At 44.9% G+C, this 19,486-nt stretch overlaps 1 protein-coding gene across 5 annotated transcripts in view; it reads right to left on the bottom strand.

The window, feature by feature from the left end:
• The window catches only part of HYCC1 (hyccin PI4KA lipid kinase complex subunit 1), a 45,337-nt gene extending 37,005 nt beyond the window's left edge, over positions 1-8,332 (bottom strand). For 2 of the 5 annotated variants that reach the window (XM_083824517.1, XM_083824515.1), the window contains exon 1: positions 8,204-8,332. The gene's annotated coding sequence lies outside the window, so the exon portion shown is untranslated. Of the gene's footprint in view, positions 1-7,444; positions 8,035-8,203 lie in introns of those variants that run through there. The other 3 variants (XM_083824510.1, XM_083824512.1, XM_083824511.1) reach the window with 3 other exon arrangements.
• Between the last annotated feature and the right edge of the window lie 11,154 nt (positions 8,333-19,486).

The raw sequence follows: 19,486 nt of genomic DNA, 5'->3' as shown, positions 1-19,486 counted from the left end.
AAGCTATAGGAAGCTGCGTTTTCCAGAGGAGGGGCACATCAACACCGACAGTAATCTTAGGGCTTGGTTTGCTTTGAGTGGTTGAAGATCGCTCCCTGTTAAGCTGCAGAACAAAAATGATCCATCAATAAATGTACATAATACTACGTTAAATAGCTTCAGGAAAAGGCTCCTTTATCTCCACATGACAGTTTTCTCATTCTTCCTCATCTCTTCCCCACCAAGCTCTCCCACACAAGCCTGCTGTATCAGAAGACTGGACACGCTAATTTGAACGACATTTTCCAGCATCTAAATAGAGCTTTGTGTACTTTACACACTTTATGAACATCAGAAAAACATCATTTCTTTCCTGATTATTTTTTTTAATGTAACAGCAAGACCCACACTTCTGTCTTACTCAGAATTTGGTATGCTTAAGATTTTAAAAAATAACCATAACAGAGCACGCGTATAATTTCTCTTTTCCTATTTCCTTTATTTTCACGCTCATTAAAACTCGAGATGTCTTCTGCTCAAAACAGGCCTGAATTTCTAAGTCTAATTCTTTAAGATTTCCGCACCTAATATTTCTAGAACAAGTGATCGGTACTTCAATATTTGGTTACACGCTCTGAGCCCTAGTTTGGAGCACAGGCTTCAGGACTTCAAGTCTGACAATATTTCTGTAGCCTAACAATAAAGTCGTCGAAATTTGTTTCTGTAATAACCTGAAGTCTATGGAGTTCAACCTGGAACCCGATTCAGTGCATTCTGCTTACGAGAGGCAACTGAAAAGTCATTTGAATTGCAGATGCAATTATGACAATACATGGAAATTGGTCATTGACTGCACATGTATTTGGGACACGGTGGACTCAAATGAACCAGAGCCGAGTGACAGCAGGACAGCTCAGCACAGCTTCACAGCCCTAGGAAGCACGTTACGCTCATGAAAACTGCTGTGCCCGCAGTAAAGAGGAGCTGTAACAAACCAAGAGCAAAGCACGCTACCACGTGAGAGGAAACACCAAATAAAATCTCAGTGAATGGCCACTTTTCAAACACTATGACATTCTTTCCAAGGGGAGAGAGAGATGTAATTGCACGATACAAAAGGATCATAATCCCGTCGTTAAAATCACCAGTCACATTTGAGGAACCTCTTGAAGGGTAAGTGTGGCAGCATTTAGTTCCTGGTGATTTCAACACCCAGTCAACTTCCTATTCACGCTGTTCAGTCAGCTCCTCTGGTTGCTGTACGAGCAGGGGTTTCTTCTCCTCCCAACGTGAAGAATACCCACATCCTACAAAGCTACTAAATTTATACAGGACGTTCACTTCTCTGCACTGAAAACTGGTCATAAATGGGTGAGTTAAGCGAGTTAGCCCTTGCCACTGTTTCATGGGAACACGGCTGAACTAACAAGCATTCCTTGACCAGAATAGGACATTTTTAAGTACCACTAAAATGGGAACGCATCAAAGATTTCCACGACTTCCTTAAGGAACGAATGTATGCATTATGTATGGGAACTGCACAGTTTAGAGATCTTCTCTAGTTAGGCTAAGTTTCAGGTGAAAAAAATGTGTCAGGTTTTCCCATTACATGTACGGCTTGCCAGCATCAATAGTTTAGCATGAAACATCACCACACAAATAACCATTACATCCTAGTAAGACCTTCTGGGAACCACTGCTAATGCACATGCTTCAGAGACTCTTCAATTTTGATGCAAGACAAAAAGGGTCATATTAAAAATACATACGCCAAAAAAAAAGTTACTTAGGCAGCAAAGAAATTCAAAGGAGCAGAGGCTGCATCATGTTAGAGAGCAGCTGAGTAGATTAGCAAGTGCTAGAAGAGTAGTTCTGCTACATTTGCAGAAATTACTGAAAAAGCAACACAACTTGAGCTCACGCCTTCAAGCTATCTTGACCAACTTCAAACAATTCTAGCTGAAAAGAGAATCCAGCTACTTCAAGCAGTATCATTAAGTACTTTGCAAAAGAGATGTTTCCTTTGTTGTGTTCCACAAAGTGACATGACAAATTTGATTGTCTCAAATACAGTGCTTCATGACAGCATAGCAATGCTGTGGTGAAAATACCTGCCACTTACAGTAATGATGCAAAATGCTGCTGAGAAAATGGGGGGAGCACAACTTTTTTTTTTTCCCTCCTCAGCTTTACAATGAAAAGTCAATCACATTTTCTCAAGAAAGAGAGGCACAGGTAAATACTACACAAGCACTCACAAAGCTGTGTGAGCAGATGTACAGAAGTACTGTCAAAAGCCCATCACCTGCTCCTCTTGCTGCTGCACTGGGAATTCAGTTCAAAGCAGGGGGGGAAAAAAAGGAAAAAAAAGCAAGAGCCTATTAGTCTTTCTAGACCTGATACATAGAGTCAATATAATTGGGAGTGTGAGACATGAAAGTGGAAAGACTACAGCTTATTACGCCTAAAAGCTGCAACTGAGTAAAAGTAGTAGCATGTTCCCAGCATGTGACATGAAACCTGTAAGTATTTTAGCACAGCCTCGAGAACAGCAATAAGAAAGGAATTATCTTAACTGAGCAGACAGTCACTGGCTCAGCCAGATGTGCTACTAACCGCAAACTGTAGGAGAATATTCAGAGTCTCACTGCCAAAATGTAAAGTTACTGGAAGGCACATTAAATTGTTGCTTTAGTACCAAACCCCTTCTACCATCGCCCCCCCGTGCTTTCAAAAAGCTTCCCTTCATTAGCCCAACGCAAAGTGTTGGAAGTCACAGCCTGATTTTGCAACCTACTTCACCTCTGGAAGAATACCACAGAAATTCATTCAGCCAGCAAGCACTAAGGAAAAATCTTACCATGGAAAAAAGTTTCCATTTTTTTGCCTGAAGATCCTATAGAGACAAAGACCATACAGCACATCCAGCATGCTTACAGGATAGGCTGCTTGAAAACATTCAAGCATCCTAATGTTAAGAGACGGTAGATGGCAATAAAAACTATTAAATGAAGATTCTGAATATTTATTAGGCCAACTTACAACTTTAACTGATATTTGAGTCATTTCCTTCGACACAGCAAATACAATAGGATTAAAAAAATTAAAAGTACAAAAAAATTGTATTTAGAAACGAGAATAGATTCCAGTACTTGAAAACAAACCACAATGATATAGCACAGCCTTGTCCATCAACCAGGCATTCATGAAGACCTTTTATTATCCCACATTAGCTTGTGTACAATACTCAGACTGCTAGACAGCTTAATTATTGAGCATTAGACTTAATTCTCTACCTCCAATCAAAAATCTTCCCACAAGAATCTATTTCATTTTGCAACGGCTGCATATTCAGAGCATAACAGGCTTCTTCCCCCCAATTCTAAAAGGAAAAAAGAAAAAGGACTGCAATAAGGTATCGTAATAGTAGTGTTTAGTATTAACAAAAATATTAAGGCTGTATGCACTGTTCATCAGGTTGGAGTTAGCACCTTGCTGAAGCATAAATATTTATCCAGTGCAAACAGCGGGAGCCCTTAGGAGACAGCAAGGCTTAAAGCACTGAAGTGCGGTAATTAGCATCCAGCGCGGCTTCGGAGCATGCTATGCTATTTTTAATTAAAGGTTAGCTTCAAAATAGAAAAAAGTAACAAAATGCTAATGGTATCTTAACTCTTACCTAAGAGAGCTGTCTGTAACAGCTCTCTAAGCCACCCCATACACACAAAGCTTCTGGCACTAAATTTAGAGTACGAGTGCTTATTCCAGTCAGGATGGAGAGCAAACACTCGGTGACTCGTGCACCAGCAATAGGCGTGTTTAGCTGTTCAGCCAGTTCTGCTTTTACCTACATCTCTTTGTTGTGCTTTGTTTGCCACAGAGCATTTCTTATCATCGGGGGCTAGAGACAGAAGAATGCAAACATACATCTGCTTTGGAGAGATAGCCCGTTTCCAATCTTCCTCTCAGCAATCAGATGATATGTGACCGACTCTCCTGCAATGTTGATCATTTAAAAAGGAGTAAAAAATGTTTTCATGCATGCTCTCATTTTTCATGGCACTCTCCATACACAAGAGTGATGATTACTGAGCACGGTCCAAATTCCACGTGCTTTATTGATTCCAAATCTAATAAATAACGCTCCTGATAACAACTGTTTATCAAGCACACATTAAATTTGTGCACCATTTGGAATTTACAACCAGGCCTTAAAAACCAAGCCCTTAATGCATCACCCTGAAATAACCGCAGCAATTTCTGCCAGCGGGATGACAAGGACGGGTCACGTCCCGAGCGCTGCAGCGTTCGCGGGGGCTGCAAGCCACGTTACGTTCATTCACTAGCTCCCCAGTTGTTACCAAAGCATGCAAGTTCACGTGGGGATGCGGCTAAAGAAGTCACCATAAGTAAGGCGCCTGACGAGAGTAAGCCAGCACTCTATTTTTATTCTGCTGGTCTCGAACCTGATCCTAATTAGGACAAAGGCTTCACAGCAGTTTCACCAGGAGGACTAAAACACTGAATATCCTGCATTATTTTAGATGAGCAGTACGTTAAAAGCTTGGCTCTTTCAGCTGGCTTTTAATCTAAACCAGAAGTATTTGAGTTTGCAAGCTAGCAAAGTTCCAACACCGATTTGACAGAACCCTAACCACTTACAGTCAGAGCAGATGCAGAAGCAAGACCCTCAGCCTCACAGAACTAAGAAATCATTTTAATGGTGTGCAGAGCTTGAGCGCCCTGGAAGCTTTAAGCAGGGCCTTGCAGCCCTGGCACAATTTAAAAACATTTTTCATACTTGAGTACATTTTTTTCTTCAACTACACTGGCCTGACACAGATTCCAGTCTTCATCCTGACACCACTTTGTTACTGCCTTCCAAGATTATCTCAAGAAGCATTACAAATATATTAATCCAATTTAAGTACCTAATTAACTGATGATAGTAAAACAATGTTTTAATTCCAACACATTCTTCACTCTCAAACGTGCATTTAATACTCCCCATTTCAATTCTGGCAGCTGAAGGCAGCGAGTGGCCAAAAGGGCCGCTCTTTCATAAAAGAAAGAAAATACAGATTTAAAGAAAAGATATGATGCCTACAATTTTACTTAGTGGGTTTGGGGGGGTTGGGTATTTTTGTGTGTGTGGTTGAGCTGTTGTTTTATTCTAAATACTTCCATGATTAAACAGAACAGCAACAGCAAATCAAAAGCTCTAGTTCTGTCAGACAGCAAACTATCAGATTCCAGTACAACGACAAGAACTTCCAAATCCATCCTACCATAACCAAACCAATACGCTGAGCAATAAGTTTTAAGCACATTGTATTTTCATAACACCACATAAGTCTAGGAGGTTACACACTGCCACTCCAGCGATCAAGCTATTACGCATCAGTATTTGCACAGTCTTCAATTTGGGAGGGTTTGCGTGTGTTTTTGTTTGTTCTGTATTTTTGTTGTTTTTAAGCGTAGGAGATTTGGGCTCTAGTTCTCCTAACTTCGAAGGAGACAGAGCATACACACACAGCGCAGGTCATATCATCAGTCTTCTCATTTCCTACATAGTGTGACAGGATCTCCTGTTTAAACTTCACGCCTATTACTCTGGCAGACCGACTGCTTGATAACTGTTAATATCTTCAGTAACACACAAGTGCGGCAACTCATGTGCATAACCCCCATCCATGCTAACAAAAGTACCTGCACAAATCCAACGGCAGACTTCAGCATAAGCTTGCACCCGATCTTGCATTTGCTAGACAGGAAGCACGCCAGGTTGTGCGAAGAGGGCATTTACCTAAATGAGGGCTTGGTAATGAACCTGGTGATCCAACTAACGGAGATAAGTCTAAACTGTTCCCAGTGGAGGCTCTGCATGTTTGCAGAGCAGCCAGGTGATCTCTGCAAGAGTACAAGACCCACTGCGTTTGAATATTATCATCACCATAAACATTTAAGGCTCATTCAAATGCCATTTCCAAGCCTCAAACATAAAAAGCACTCCGCAGGCTCTTAGTCCCAAAGGAAAGCCTGGGAACTGTGACTTTTCTCTTACAAATCACGCAGATTTCTCGAACTTCCACAGAACCTGAAACAAAGCAGCGTCAAGCTGGGCCATAAAATGCATATTTATTTTCTAATCAAAATAGCCAGACAGTAGTCAACATTTAAAAACTAATGATAGTGAGATAAATCTCCAGAACGAACAAGGTGGTTTTCACGTTGCACATACTGAAGTAAGTCACAGATCAGAGAGAACCTACCTACCTTGAGGTAGGATTTAACGGAAAGGCATTTCTTGACATGAACGTGTTTCCTTGTGTGCGATAACGTACTAAGAAATAGATTAACTCCGTGACTTACTGCTAGGCTAGTCATAACATTTGCATCAGTAAGTGGGCTCAGAGCTTAGGGCCAGCCCCATTGTGCTAAGTAAAATACAGATGACACATACCATTTACAGGGCCTAGCCTTGCAATATCTTTCGCACATTCTTGTTTGCAATACAAGTCTTTACAAATTAAAATCCAAGTGACTTAACCATCCAGCTATGCCTGTGAACATGTCTACCATGAACTTTCCCAAGTGAAAGAGAACCCTCCCATTCATGTAGCTATTGCAGAAGTTTGAGATGATTCTGCCCATGAAAGCCTTCTTCCTTTTAAGAAGCATTCTGAGTAAACTTAACTTGTCCCCTGAAACAGCTCACCATTGAAAGGAAGTGAAATGCTAAAATTAATAAATCATCCGCAGCAACACGAACTTCCTCAAAATTGTCACCCCTCTGTTAAAAGCCCTGTTAAAAGCACCCTGTCTCACACAAAGGTTATCACAGAGAAGAAGAAGCTGAGTTTTGCATTTCAAAAGTAGTATTTTCATGTTGTCTCCTTACTCTGGAGGAAAAAACGTATCCAAGCACAATGCCAGATGGATTCAGCTCAACTTTAACGTTTGTTACTATTACCTCAAGTATTTCACTGATGAAAGTGAAATAGACTGGAAGTTAATTTCACCACGCTTTCCAAGGATACTGACTTTTCACAACTTAAAAAGAACTTGTTGGAAGGTGGAGATGACAACAAAAGCATGGCACTGTCACAGAGGAAGGCATGCTGTGAAAGGCACAAGCTTCTGAAAAGATGCTTTGTAGCATCTAGCTGCATTCTCAGAGGCAAAAAAACCTGCAGAAAAGCCTTTTAAATGCAGTGACAACCAATCATCAACGTCGCTCTACACTTTGCCACACAAAACTGCTCCTTCGCCGTGTCATTTGCTCAAGTCGCTTTTAAAATAACACTAATCATTAAGCCTGAACGTGCAGCTGACAAAACTACTTAGCGGCAATCAACAGAAGCTAATATTTTATTCCTCTACACTCGTCGCGTGTATCGGCAACCGGTATTGGGAACGATCAGAGATCGGCGTTACAAGACACACGCTCCTCGGGTACCCAAACCTTTTCCTTGAGGACGCACAACTTTCCTGACAGAGCCAGGGTTCCGCTGGAAGAGAAACAAGGAGGGCAGCTCCCAGGATCACAGCAGTCAGCCCGCGGCCGTTACTTCTGCATCGGATATTCCCTTTGGACGACAGCGTGGGGCAAGCTGGCGCGATCTGGGGCGCGATGAGGCGATTTGGGGCGCGATGAGGCGATTTGGGGCGCGATGAGGCGATTTGGGGCGCGCTGGGCTCAATACCGAAAGCTCCCCCGGCACAGCCTCCCGCAGCACTTCCTCCTCACGGCGCCCGGCCGCCAACTCTCGCCGCGTACAACTGTTGCTGCCGCTTCTCGCACCCCTGCCCGCACCGCCTCCAGCCGACGCGGCGCGGAAAAACGGTGAAAATTAAAAATAAAAGGCGGAGAGGGACGGGCGGCACGGCGAGGCGGGCGGCACGCCGCGGCACCGCTGCACGGTGCCCGCCCGGGGGGCAGCTCTTTGTCTGCCCGCCGCCCCCAGCCCGCTGCCGCCTCCCGCAGCCCTCGGGGGACGGATTCGGCACGGGGAGGACCGGAGCCGGCGGGGCGCTGCCCGGCGCTGCCCAGCCCAGCCCTGCCCTGCCCTGCCCTGCCCGCCCCGGCGGGTACCGGCTGCCCGCGGGCCGTGGGGGCTCCCCGCAGCCGTTGGCCGCCCAACGGCCGCCGCCGTCCCGCGCGGCCCCGCCGAGTTCCCTCAGCGGCCGCGCGCCCCCGCTCACTCCTCGCTCGCTCACTCACCCCGCCCGCCCCGCGGCGCCTCCGCTGCTCACGGACGCGCTCGCCCGCGGGGAGCGACGGCGGGAGGGAGGCGGCGGGCTGGCACCGCCCGAGCGGCCGCTGCCTGACGGCGGCGGCGGCCAATGGGCGTGCGAAGCGCGGTCACGCTAGCCAATGGGGTCCTCTTCTCGCCACCGGGGGCGGGGCCGTCCCGCGGGCTGGGCGGGCGGCGCCGCGGGGCTCTGAGGGAGCCCCGGGGGGGGGGCGGGCGGCGCCGTGGGGGTCCCGCAGCCGCCTCACGGCTCCCGGCAGCGTCTCCGCGTTTAAGCACTGTCCCTGCTCCCTGGGATCTGTCCTGCTCGGGCTGCTCCGGAGAATTGTCTTGGAATAAAACGGAGCGAGCATAATTAGCCACTTTTTGTTTTAATGATAGTTATAATTTTTTTTTTATTTTCGTTTGCGCCGCGACGCTTTCCTTGCAGGCGTGCTTCGGGGATTAATTTTTAATCCTCAGAAGCACATGCTTAGGGTAATCCGCGGGATCAATGCGGATTAAATTAATCAGTAAACTGCGCCGGGGGCTGGCAGGGCCCGCAGTGGTGTCCCCTGCCCCCCCCCCCGTGCCAGGGGGTGTCCCTGCACCCATTGTGTCAAGGGGGGGTCCCATTGTGCCAAGGGGTGTCCCCTTGTGCCAAGGGGGGTCCCATTGTGCCAAGGGGGGTCCCATTGTGCCAAGGGGGTCCCACTGTGCCAAGGGGTGTCCCCTTGTGCCAAGGGGGGTCCCATTGTGCCAAGGGGGGTCCCATTGTGCCAAGGGGGTCCCACTGTGCCAAGGGGGTCCCATTGTGCCAAGGGGGTCCCACTGTGCCAAGGGGTGTCCCCTGCACCTGCTATGCCAAGAGGTGTTCCCCTGCACCCGCTGCTCCAGGGCCCAGCTCCCCCACACCTTGCCCCCACAGCTCTCCTGCCCACAGAGGATCTCCATTCCCACACCAGTTGGTTACACGGAGCTTGGAGCCCAAGGAACTGGCAGGTTCAACGCCTTCACTCAAAATCCACCCTTCCTGCATTCATACCTCGGTGTCTTTCTGCTTAAGCTGTGCCTCAACCTGTACCATCGTAACACTCATTTCCACGGGTGTCCAGTGTGTCGTTCAAATTCGGTGACAATGAAACGTATGGGTTATTTTCAAGGATCTTCAATAACACAAATAACACACGAAAATTGCTTTTAGAATGTAAATGTCTTTCTTACTAAGTCATTTCTCTTTATGCTACTCCCACTGTTTTATGGTCTAACTTCATTCTGGCATCAGTTTCTATGACACTGGATAAAATGGGTCTGTTTTCCTGAAAAAAAGAGATGGTATTAGTTCCAACGAAGGTGTAAGGGAGTTCTGTTATTTTACTACGGTAAGATGAAGAGAGACAGTTAAATGACACAGTCTTAGGAACAACTAAACAGAACTTTATGAGTAAGATTTTCTTTTTTTTTTTTTTCACCTTAGAAAGAACATACATCTGAATCAGAGCCAGAATGCTTAATGCTCTTTTTTCCCCTTCTAATTACCAAGTAACAGAGATTCTTTGCATTTCCATCACTTTCTGCCAGCAGTGCAGGCATAAGCAGCTCCCATCAGAACGCTTCCCGCCTGCCGACTGTACCTGTTCCTGAGATCCTTTTGGTTTCTGGGACCACACAATTACCTGACTAGCCAAACCAAGTGAAAAAAGACCATTTAAAAACCAGATTCTCTTCCCTGGCCTGGTTTTGTGCTCAGTCCTGCAGATCTGGGAGCAGCGTGGAATACAGAACAAACCACGCGAGTAAAGATGCAGCAGTGCAAGAGGAGTTTAAAAACAAATTTGTCAGCCTGTATCCTCGGTTCTATCACATATACAGCATCAGGAAGGAATACAGGTACTGATGTGGACTCTGTATCCCAGCGCTGCTGTGGGTTGCGACATAAAGGACATGCTAGGTGACCCTGTTAGTTGCAAACAGAGGCAGTGAGATCACACTGTCGTTAGTTATTAATGTTACTGTTATCGATGCATTATGACTCTAACAATTAGTAAAAGTAATGAATCATGCACAAATGAAAGGCAGACATACTTCACATGCAGCATATGAGATACAATGACAGTTCTGCAACTTCAGGTCACATTATTAAAAGAGAATAGTTTACCTGGTATTACTTTCTGGTTTTACTTAAATTAGGCATTCCTAGGACATTATCCTTAAATACCCTAAATGCCCAAAACTGTTTGCAGTGCATCCTTTCACTAAGTATTGATATTTCCGTGCATAGAGGTGTGCGTCATTTATTCCCTTTTAATCTTACGTTTGTGGCAGATTTTTTTCCCATTAGAAATCCATTCCAAGTTGCCCTCTGAGAGGAGGGCTACAAAGACTCAGAACTTGTGTTCCACTTCTCCAGCAGCCAAGGTTGCTCGGTGTTTCAGAAACAGTTTTTCCAGGAAGCAGTTTCCTTTAGTTTTCACAAAATATTCTTATTGCTCAGGAAAATAATTCGGAACAAACAGCTTCTGCCCGTTTGACTATTTTTGATCTGCGTTTTTCATTGTAAGATCTTATATTAAGATCTTATATTTAGATTGCAAACTATAACGGGGTTGTTAGTCTCTTCAAAAATAGAAATCCTTGATAAATAAATACTTAACAACTGTAATCTCTGTCATATGACCGCGTTCTTAAAGCTCAATTCAATGCACAGTCCATTTTTTAAAAAAAAACAGTAAATCTGGACCTCAGGAAAAAATAGCATTTATTTCCAGTCATCTGATCTGATACCAAATCCACAGCCTGCAAGACACGGAGAAAGGCACTGTTTAGGGAGGCAGACGTTGTGTCACTCCTCCGTCCCAGCCCCAGCCTAGGCCAGGCGAGCCGTGACTGCGGCTGCATGCTGGTAGCACCTCCATGGAGCAATCCTTCTGTGTCAGGCAGGATGGAAAAATGCTCACTTCAGAATTAAGGGCAGTCCTGTCTTGATTGGAAATTCAGCTAACATTGCCAACAATGCCCAGAACTCGCTCTGCCCTTCACAGAGCCTTTGATAGTGCCTCTGATTTGGACCACGAGCAAGCATCAAGTCATTCTTCTAATCAGCAGAGTTCTAAGGGCTTCGAACCAAATGCAAGGGTCCCCGGAGGCTACTGGTCTGACATCCTCCTTGAAAGCAGTTTCAAGGAAAATAATGCTGGCCTAAGAACAAAAAAACGGATATTCTGAAATTTCCTTTCAAATGAAAATGAAAAGTCAACACTTTTTGCAAAACGAATTCTGCAGTTTTTATTTTGGGAAACAACTGGCAGAAATAAAATATTTTGACAGCATCAGATGTTCAGTTTGCACTTATGGTTTTCCTCTTAATATTCTAGTTTCAACCACAAATAAAATATTTGGATAACTTTTTCTTGAAAACACAAATGAAACTGCTATGTTCCTACAAAAAGTTAAGTTTTATCAAAACCATGTTTTGACAGAAAACTGCTGTGGCCGAAGTCTCTTTACAAGATCTTTCAGGAAAGTGAAAAATCACTAATGTCTGCTTGACTCAAACACTGAAGATCTCAGTCTCATTTTTTTTGTATTATCTCAAAAGCAAGGAACAATGTTTACAACACTAGAAAATAAAATGTAATAGGTTCTGACTTTGCTTAAATTTTAAGGAGAGGCTATGACATGGATCCAGTAAGAGAAAAAAATATATATATATATTTATATATATATATATATATATTTTTTTTTTTTCTCACTGTACCACTAACGTAAGGCGAAGTTTAACAAAAATACGGGAACTAAATCCTAATAAATATAAATAAAGAATAATCTGTTCTTACAGCATGAGAGCCAGGAAGCCCATTGCTTCTTCTTCCTCACACTTCCCTGAGAACACACTGCACTGGGACTGTGACGAACACCAGCATCAAGCAGAGGTTAAAAGCACGCACGTAGGTTTGTAGCTCAGCAATTACCAGGATTAATTGCTGGAAGGGACAGACATAAACCTTGCCTCAGAGCCCACACAGCCTGGAGTCCTAGAAACCAGCACTTGAGGTAAGGGAGGGGAAGAGGGGAAATGCGTGGAGGTTGCTCTCACAAGACAAACAAGCAGCTACACAGCATCAGGAGAGAATCGCGGGCAGGGGAGGCTGTGTTGGCGAGCTGGAAGAACGTGGCAGACACCCACCCGAGCACGAAGCCCCCTGTGCATCCCGCAGCACCGCAGCCCTCCCTGCTAAGCAAAGTACCAAAAGAAAGGCTGCCAAGCAGCAGGAGTTTTATGCGATATCCCCGTGCAATGCTGTCCTGTGGTTGCTGATGAAGAGGGTGGGGTTGGGCTCGGCGCTAGCGGCTGGCGTTGCATTATCGCTGACCCTCGGGTCGTGCTGGTGAGCTCTGCCTTTGAATCACAAGGGCTGGAATCCCAAGCACATGCTTTGCTAATGGAAGCTCTCCCTTCTGATGTAACCCCATTAACCCCCAAAACAGGGAGGTAGATCCAAGCCTACAAAGCCCGTCTGTCTTCCGACGGACCGGATAAGAGGCTTGATGCTCGGTGTTAAGCCCTTAGTACGTATACTGCAGTTGGCTTCACGCAGAACTGGTGGGAGCAGCCCTAAAAAACAGCACCAGTAGGTCCATACAGCAAGATCAGTTTGATCTGACCCAGCCTGACCCCCACCACTCCATCCGACTCCCAGCTGTACCTCTTCCAAGACACAAGAACCAGCGTTGGTCCAAAGACTCCGCATTTCAATCTATTCCCCTGGAAACGCTAAGGCTTCAGCTGTATTACTAAGGTTCATAGCCCTGAGGGAGCATAACGTTTGTTTTAAAGCAGATAGGGCAACATATCACAGGGCTAAACTGCAGCAAGGGAGGCAGAAGGTGGGCGTTAGGAAGTCCTGCTCCAACCACACAGACAGCTCTGCAGCTGGAGCAGGTCGTGCGAAGAAAATGTGGAATTACCATCGGGTCAGTTTTTAGGAACAGTTCAGGTGTACTGACCATGATTTAAGGTGGATACAGGGAACTGAGTGATACCTCTTTGTGAGTTATCTTCTGATCTTTTGGGCTTTTATCAGCTGCACTTATTCTCTCTAAGTAATGGGTTACAGTCTGAATATTTTAAGACTTTAGGGAAACTTGAAATACTAAATTACTGTTTTATAGAATGCTTTTAGAATAAAAATGTGAATACTGTTAATGGGAATGTAAGTATTCTTAAATAGGAATACGTGTGTACCAAAAAGTTACCTACTTGAAGCAAAATACAAAACAGACATGAGGTAGTAGTTACCTTTGTCACCTTTTCTGACAGATTATAACCAACTTTGTCTTCTTCTTTTATAGTTGGCATCTATATCTTTCCAATTCTTAAGGTGTTGCTATTTTATTTTTTTATTGTATGTTTTATTATTAACTCTGGTAATAAAACCTCGTACGCTTCCTGAGGATAAAGACCTGTTTTTTCCCCAGCTCCATACTACTTTCACAGTGCCCAAATGAGATGTAATGCCAAACAAGTCTTTGCACCCCTCTCTCTCCGTGCATTTTAGTAGATGCTTATGGGGCTTTTGTGATATTTCATTTGAGGTTTCACTTACTCAAAACAATCAGACTAGGTGCCTGCTCTTGCTCCGTCAAGAGAATCAACTGTTTTGTTTTCACTAAATATTTTGTTTTCCTGCCAGCAGAGAGCCTTTCTACTTGGTCAAGGACAAAATTCCAGCCAACTTTTTTTTTAATGTGAACAATAAAAAAATCTTGCCAATAAGGCTCACTTTCCTCCTAATATGGGAGGTCACAAATTTGGTCTAGTCATCTGGCCGTTTTCCCTAGAACTTACAAATGTTGACTGCAGAGACTGGCTTCAGTCTTAGACACTGTGCTAAGGAGGAGAAGCAGACTCCTAAGTTAATCAGGCCATTAGTGCCCTGCTTTCTTGCTGTCTACTTTCTCAAAGCCTGACATTTTAAAGAAGAAAAACTTATTATTCATAGGGCTATTATCCGGAGAAAAGAGTACATTCAAATTATGGACTTGTTATTTGATATAGATGCACCCTGTTGATTTTTAGAAAGTCACATCTCAGCCCAGCAGCCTCCTTGCTTCACGTGGCCCAGCTTGTGCTCTGTTTTATCTGACGGCATCTCACTGTAGCATCATTCTGTCGTGAAGAACATCGGTGTAGCACTGGTTGAAATTAAAAAAGGACCACACGCATTAGGTATGTATCACGTATCCGATCAAACCGCTGGGACGTCCAAGGGGAAAAAGGTTTCTGTTTTGTGTAAGAACTTCATGATCTTAGATGCTATGTCCTGATAAAATCAGATCAGCATTTGACAATAGCCAAACATATTTTCAGCCCGTTTCTCTAACTCTGCTGTAGACGTGTATGTTCCAGCCTTGCAGCCCTTGTGCGTGTCACTGCCAGTGACTGACTTGTCTCCTGCCTTTTCTGGGGATTTGCTCTCTGTTTGACAGATTAAAATTATAGCCAGTTATGTTGTAGGGTTGTGGCTTTATTCACCACTAAATAACCATCGTAAGACGCATCGCTCACTCAGACAGCCCTGAGTCTTAAAACTGACTGGATGCCAGAAGGTCGGGTGCTGGCAGGTGTGGGGAGATTCGTTGTTGATAGAAACAATGTGGGAGGGTTTTGCTTTTCCTTTGGAGAAATCACTGCTAAGGAGGAACTGAGGGGGAAAAAAAAAAAAAAAGTATAACAGAAAGCCTGAGATGGCATTGAGCAAGGGATGCCGAACGAATGAAGCTCTATAGCTGGGAAAAAGCAAGCAGCCGACAAGCAGAATTGCACATGCACATGTGCATGTATACATCTGTATTTGTGGCCACCCTTGGAGCATATAAACCCCGCTGCCACGAACCACAGCCCCGACTGGTGACTACGTATTAATAGCCACCATGCTTTTCAAAGCATCATAAAAACGAAATGCACTCTGTAAATGCTAACCACTGAGAGAGCTATCATATTTTGACAGAAGGGAAGCCTACTGCAGCAAAGCTTTTTCCCTCCCTTGGCACAGGACCTCTCATCACAAGCATCCCCAGCGGTATTTCCCATTGTCACAATGACATCTACTGGAGGGGATGGGGTTGAACATGGATTTCTCTGTCCAGGTGTTAACACTTCCAGCGCCAGCAGGGCTGGTGCAAATCCTCGTACTGAAAACTGGCGGAGGGGTGAAATGGGCACAAAGCAACATGTCAATGTTATTGCTCTATTTTACACTCCCTCAAGAGACGCGCGATAAAAAAAGAATGAGAGGAAATGATTCAAACCTCGTCTACAATGTGTAAATAAAAATGACCCGGCCACATATTTTTAAATGATTAGATGAAAAGGAAATGAACTTGTTAAATATCTCTTGAAAGATATAACAATCACTAACTTTAGAAGAATACGTCGCTGTGGCACTCCAAAGATACGTAAGTCCAAAACACAGGTTTGTTAAAATAAATGAAATATTAGAAATTGGTTATGCAAACCAGTATAAATTGAAAAGAAAATGTGTAGAATGCTTTTACATTTCAGGTGTTTAATTTTATTCACAATAAAAATACTGAATGCTTACATGAAAAAACCAGTATATATTCTTGCTACATTTTCACTTGAGGAGGTCCCACTGCCTGCACAGGGCAAGGCAGGCATCAAGTCCATCTACTGCCCTCTTCCCTTCCCTTCCCTTCCCTTCCCTTCCCTTCCCTTCCCTTCCCTTCCCTTCCCTTCCCTTCCCTTCCCTTCCCTTCCCTTCCCTTCCCTTCCCTTCCCTTCCCTTCCCTTCCCTTCCCTTCCCTTCCCTTCCCTTCCCTTCCCTTCCCTTCCCTTCCCTTCCCATGGCCAGATTTTGCCATGAAACCAAACAAAAACAGTCCTGGTCAAATAAACTTGCAGCCTAGCATGGCACAAACCCAGACTTACAAAAAAAAAAAAAAAAAAAACAAAAAAAAAAAAAACAAAAAAAGAAAAAACTAAGAGTCTTTAACAAAATGAGGTGTTTTGACTCCTGGAGTCTCCTTTTCCTTCTAGTGTAGGAATAACAATAACAGCGGCCTGCAGATGAGACGGTGGTCTGAAATTTATGTATTCTTCAGAAAATTCACAATATACAACATCAGGAAATTTTTCCATAAGAAGGAAATTCACTGGGATAACAGAGAGAGGTGAGGACAGAAGAAGAACACGAGGGAATCGTTGCAGTTGGCATGCTTGAAGAGAGGAACATGGCGGAAAGCAAGAGGAGAGGAAACGAGACCGCTGGGGCAGCCAGACGTGGGGCTTGGAGGGCAAGGCCCCAGAGCTTGAGCTTGGCAAGAGGTAAAGGTACACTCGGGGACTCAAAGTGTGAAATCAACACTGGAAGGTACTGTAGGGCCAACTGGGAAGAAGCAGTGCCTGTGTCTGGGAGGGCAGTGAGGAAGAGCACTGTATATTGCGTGTGCTGAGCAGCTGCTCCGTGTAGGAACGGGTAGGAAGCCTGATATGCCCTCTGCCCAGCTTCCTGAGCATGCTTGTCCTGGATTTCAGGCTGCCTAGAAATCAGAAGAGCATTGGCAAAGCAATTTGGCAGCAGATGGCTGCTGCTAAAAGAAGTCAGCTACTGCCCAAGGTATTAGGCCAGAAACATGCTCAGTGCTTGGCAGCTCGGGAGTGAGCTGAAAGGTGGGGGTCACACGGCTGAAAGGAGAGCACCGCTCCCCCCGTAGTGATGTACCTCTGTTGGAAAGGGAAAAAAATAAATTAAATTAAATTTTAAAAAAGATGCTTCAAAAGGATTTTACAAAAGACTTCTTCAAACAACTCCGCTTTACCAACAATTTTAGTTAAATCACAATTTTTGGGAACAGTACTGCCTTTTCTTTGCAGGACGTCTCCGAGCTAGCTGGAGCAGTAGTTACAGGAGCTGCCTGTGCATGCAACTATTTAACGCCTCCCTCCATGAAACACCGCCCTCAGCAGGGTTAGGGGCATCATAAAGGAGGGGAAACAAAAAAGGCAAAGTCACAAATATGGCATAGGAAGAAGACAAAAAATGAATGAAAATACTCAAAAAGTGTTTTTGAAATGTGGGAAAGCAGCTTCTTAGCACTGCTGTACTTGAAGAATGCCTCTCACCTCAGTCTGAGCAGGTTTCTTCCCACAACCCAAGCCTCTGGCTATCACTTTTGTGTGTGTGTGTGTGTGTGTTTGTGTGTGTGCTGAAATATGATGCTTCTGCCTTCAGCCAGGGCCCTGTCTGCACTTTCCAGACTATGAGTTATGAGTCCCCTCCTCCTCCACACATAACTATTTCTGTTTTCTCCGGAATCAATGACAGTGGTAATGAGCAGCCAACTTAAACTCTATTATCTTATACTTGCATGTGAAAGCCATTAGATAAAGCATATCTCTAAAACAGTGAAACTGTCCACACGTACAATTCTTAGGCTTGCCATCCTCCTATCCGGCAGGATTGGATTTGTTTGAATTTCCATTACAACCTCTCTCCCCTTGCCTCTGCCAGTTTGTCTCCACGGGGAGCTGCTGAGAGGTGATCTTCCCCTCCTGTGTCTTCTCAAAGGGTTTATGAGTGTTTCGGCTCCTTTTCATCTTCAAGGTCTCAGACTGAAGTTTGTTTCTCCTTGGAGACTGCGTGCAGTGTCCCTGAGTCCGCCGGCTTCGCCTGTTATCTTTTTGCTGTGAGCCTGGCTGGTCTTGTGCGGGGACCGACTGCACCTCCTGCTCCTTGTTTGCTCTTCCCGCAGCCTCAGGCTAAGCTGAAGAAGATGGGACACCCAAAATTCAGCCTGTACAGATCCTGTTTTCTCTCCATGATCCAGACATGTACCTTTCACTGGCTTGTTGCATCCCAGTGCTAAGAGTTTTATTACTTCTCATTTTTGTCAGTTACCCGATGTAAACGTCCCAAACCACCGTCATTCACACCGGTCAGATCAAAGATCAGCCTACACGTAACTGTGGCTGCACAAAGACCACCAAGAGCACTGATTGCTCATCTTTATTATGCTCGTGTCAGCCTTAAAAGTCCACCTTAGGAATCTGCAAATACCTCACTGTGTAACTTTAATGAAGATTAGGACAGAGTGTTCTTAGGGTATCAGAATTTCTTATACAAATGTCAGTACAAAAATTTGTTTTGACTGAACTAAAAGAAGCAATACAGCTTTTATTTTATTTTTCACACACACGCCCCGAAATATCCTGTTTACTTACCTACCATTTCAGCACAGACAACACAACCTCCTGGGGCAGACACAACTTAAGGAAGAACTGGAGTGCAACACCCGTGCAGCTGCTCTGATTAGTGAATGGGACCAGGACATCCTCATCTCGGGTAGACACAGTCTATCAGAGGTAACTGACAGACTACAAGGTTGATAGATTACCAAATTACCAAAGCTCACCCAGCCTGCCCCATTGTACTTTGGGCACAGCAGCATTGTTCTGGAGGCCGGTGCAGAAGCTGCTGGAGATAAGTTTGCCCCCCCTTTCTCCATTTCCATTTACAGTTTCCTTTCTTCTCATGAGAACAGAAAAAAAAAATAAGCCTTTGCAATCATCGGTCGCTGTTCTTGAGCCTGACCTTCTGCAGGGCTGGCTCTCTGCTTCGCTTAGATCTCTGTAGCTCAAGATCTATGTCGATGAGACTAATGTTTTTAGACACTTGGCAAGACCAAGCCAGAGGGGATGCATCTTGCAAGACTGTTTGGAGCAGCCCTTTGAACACCATAATCTTGCTTCTTGCCGGCCACGTAGGGCAGCACCTCCCCAGTACGTTTCACAGTTCCTGTGTTGTGGGACATCGTGTTTCTCGGTCCCTCGAGACACAAAGCCTTACTTCACCCTGTACAGTCTCATTTCTGCGATGGAGTCAGTGCAGCCAGCCTCTCACCTGCTGCAAGCATCACTTGCGTGGCGCTGCAGTAACACAGCTGCTTGACAGCACACGCCAGGGCTGCACAGGGCGGGGAAAAACCCATCCATCTAAAGAAAGCCTCGGGAGGATTTCAGATAGGTTAAGTGAATTGTCCCACTGAAGTTCATCCAGAATACCATACCGAGCTGGACTCGCGGTTTTACTAAGTGCTTACATCTCTGCTGACATCAGTGATCTGCAGCTGTTCACAACAACATGAATCTGGCCTGGGAGCTGACGATCCTGTGGCTTGCAGGCAGGAGGGCGGCGACAAGAAGCGTCATTTATTTTGGATAGAAGTGGGTCGGGGGCTGTGTCACAACCCCC

Source organism: Anser anser (genome assembly GCF_964211835.1).
Source record: "Anser anser genome assembly, chromosome: 2".
NCBI lineage: Eukaryota > Metazoa > Chordata > Aves > Anseriformes > Anatidae > Anser > Anser anser.
Note: the sequence above shows the minus strand (reverse complement) of the source record. Positions and strands in the feature narration are given on the sequence as shown.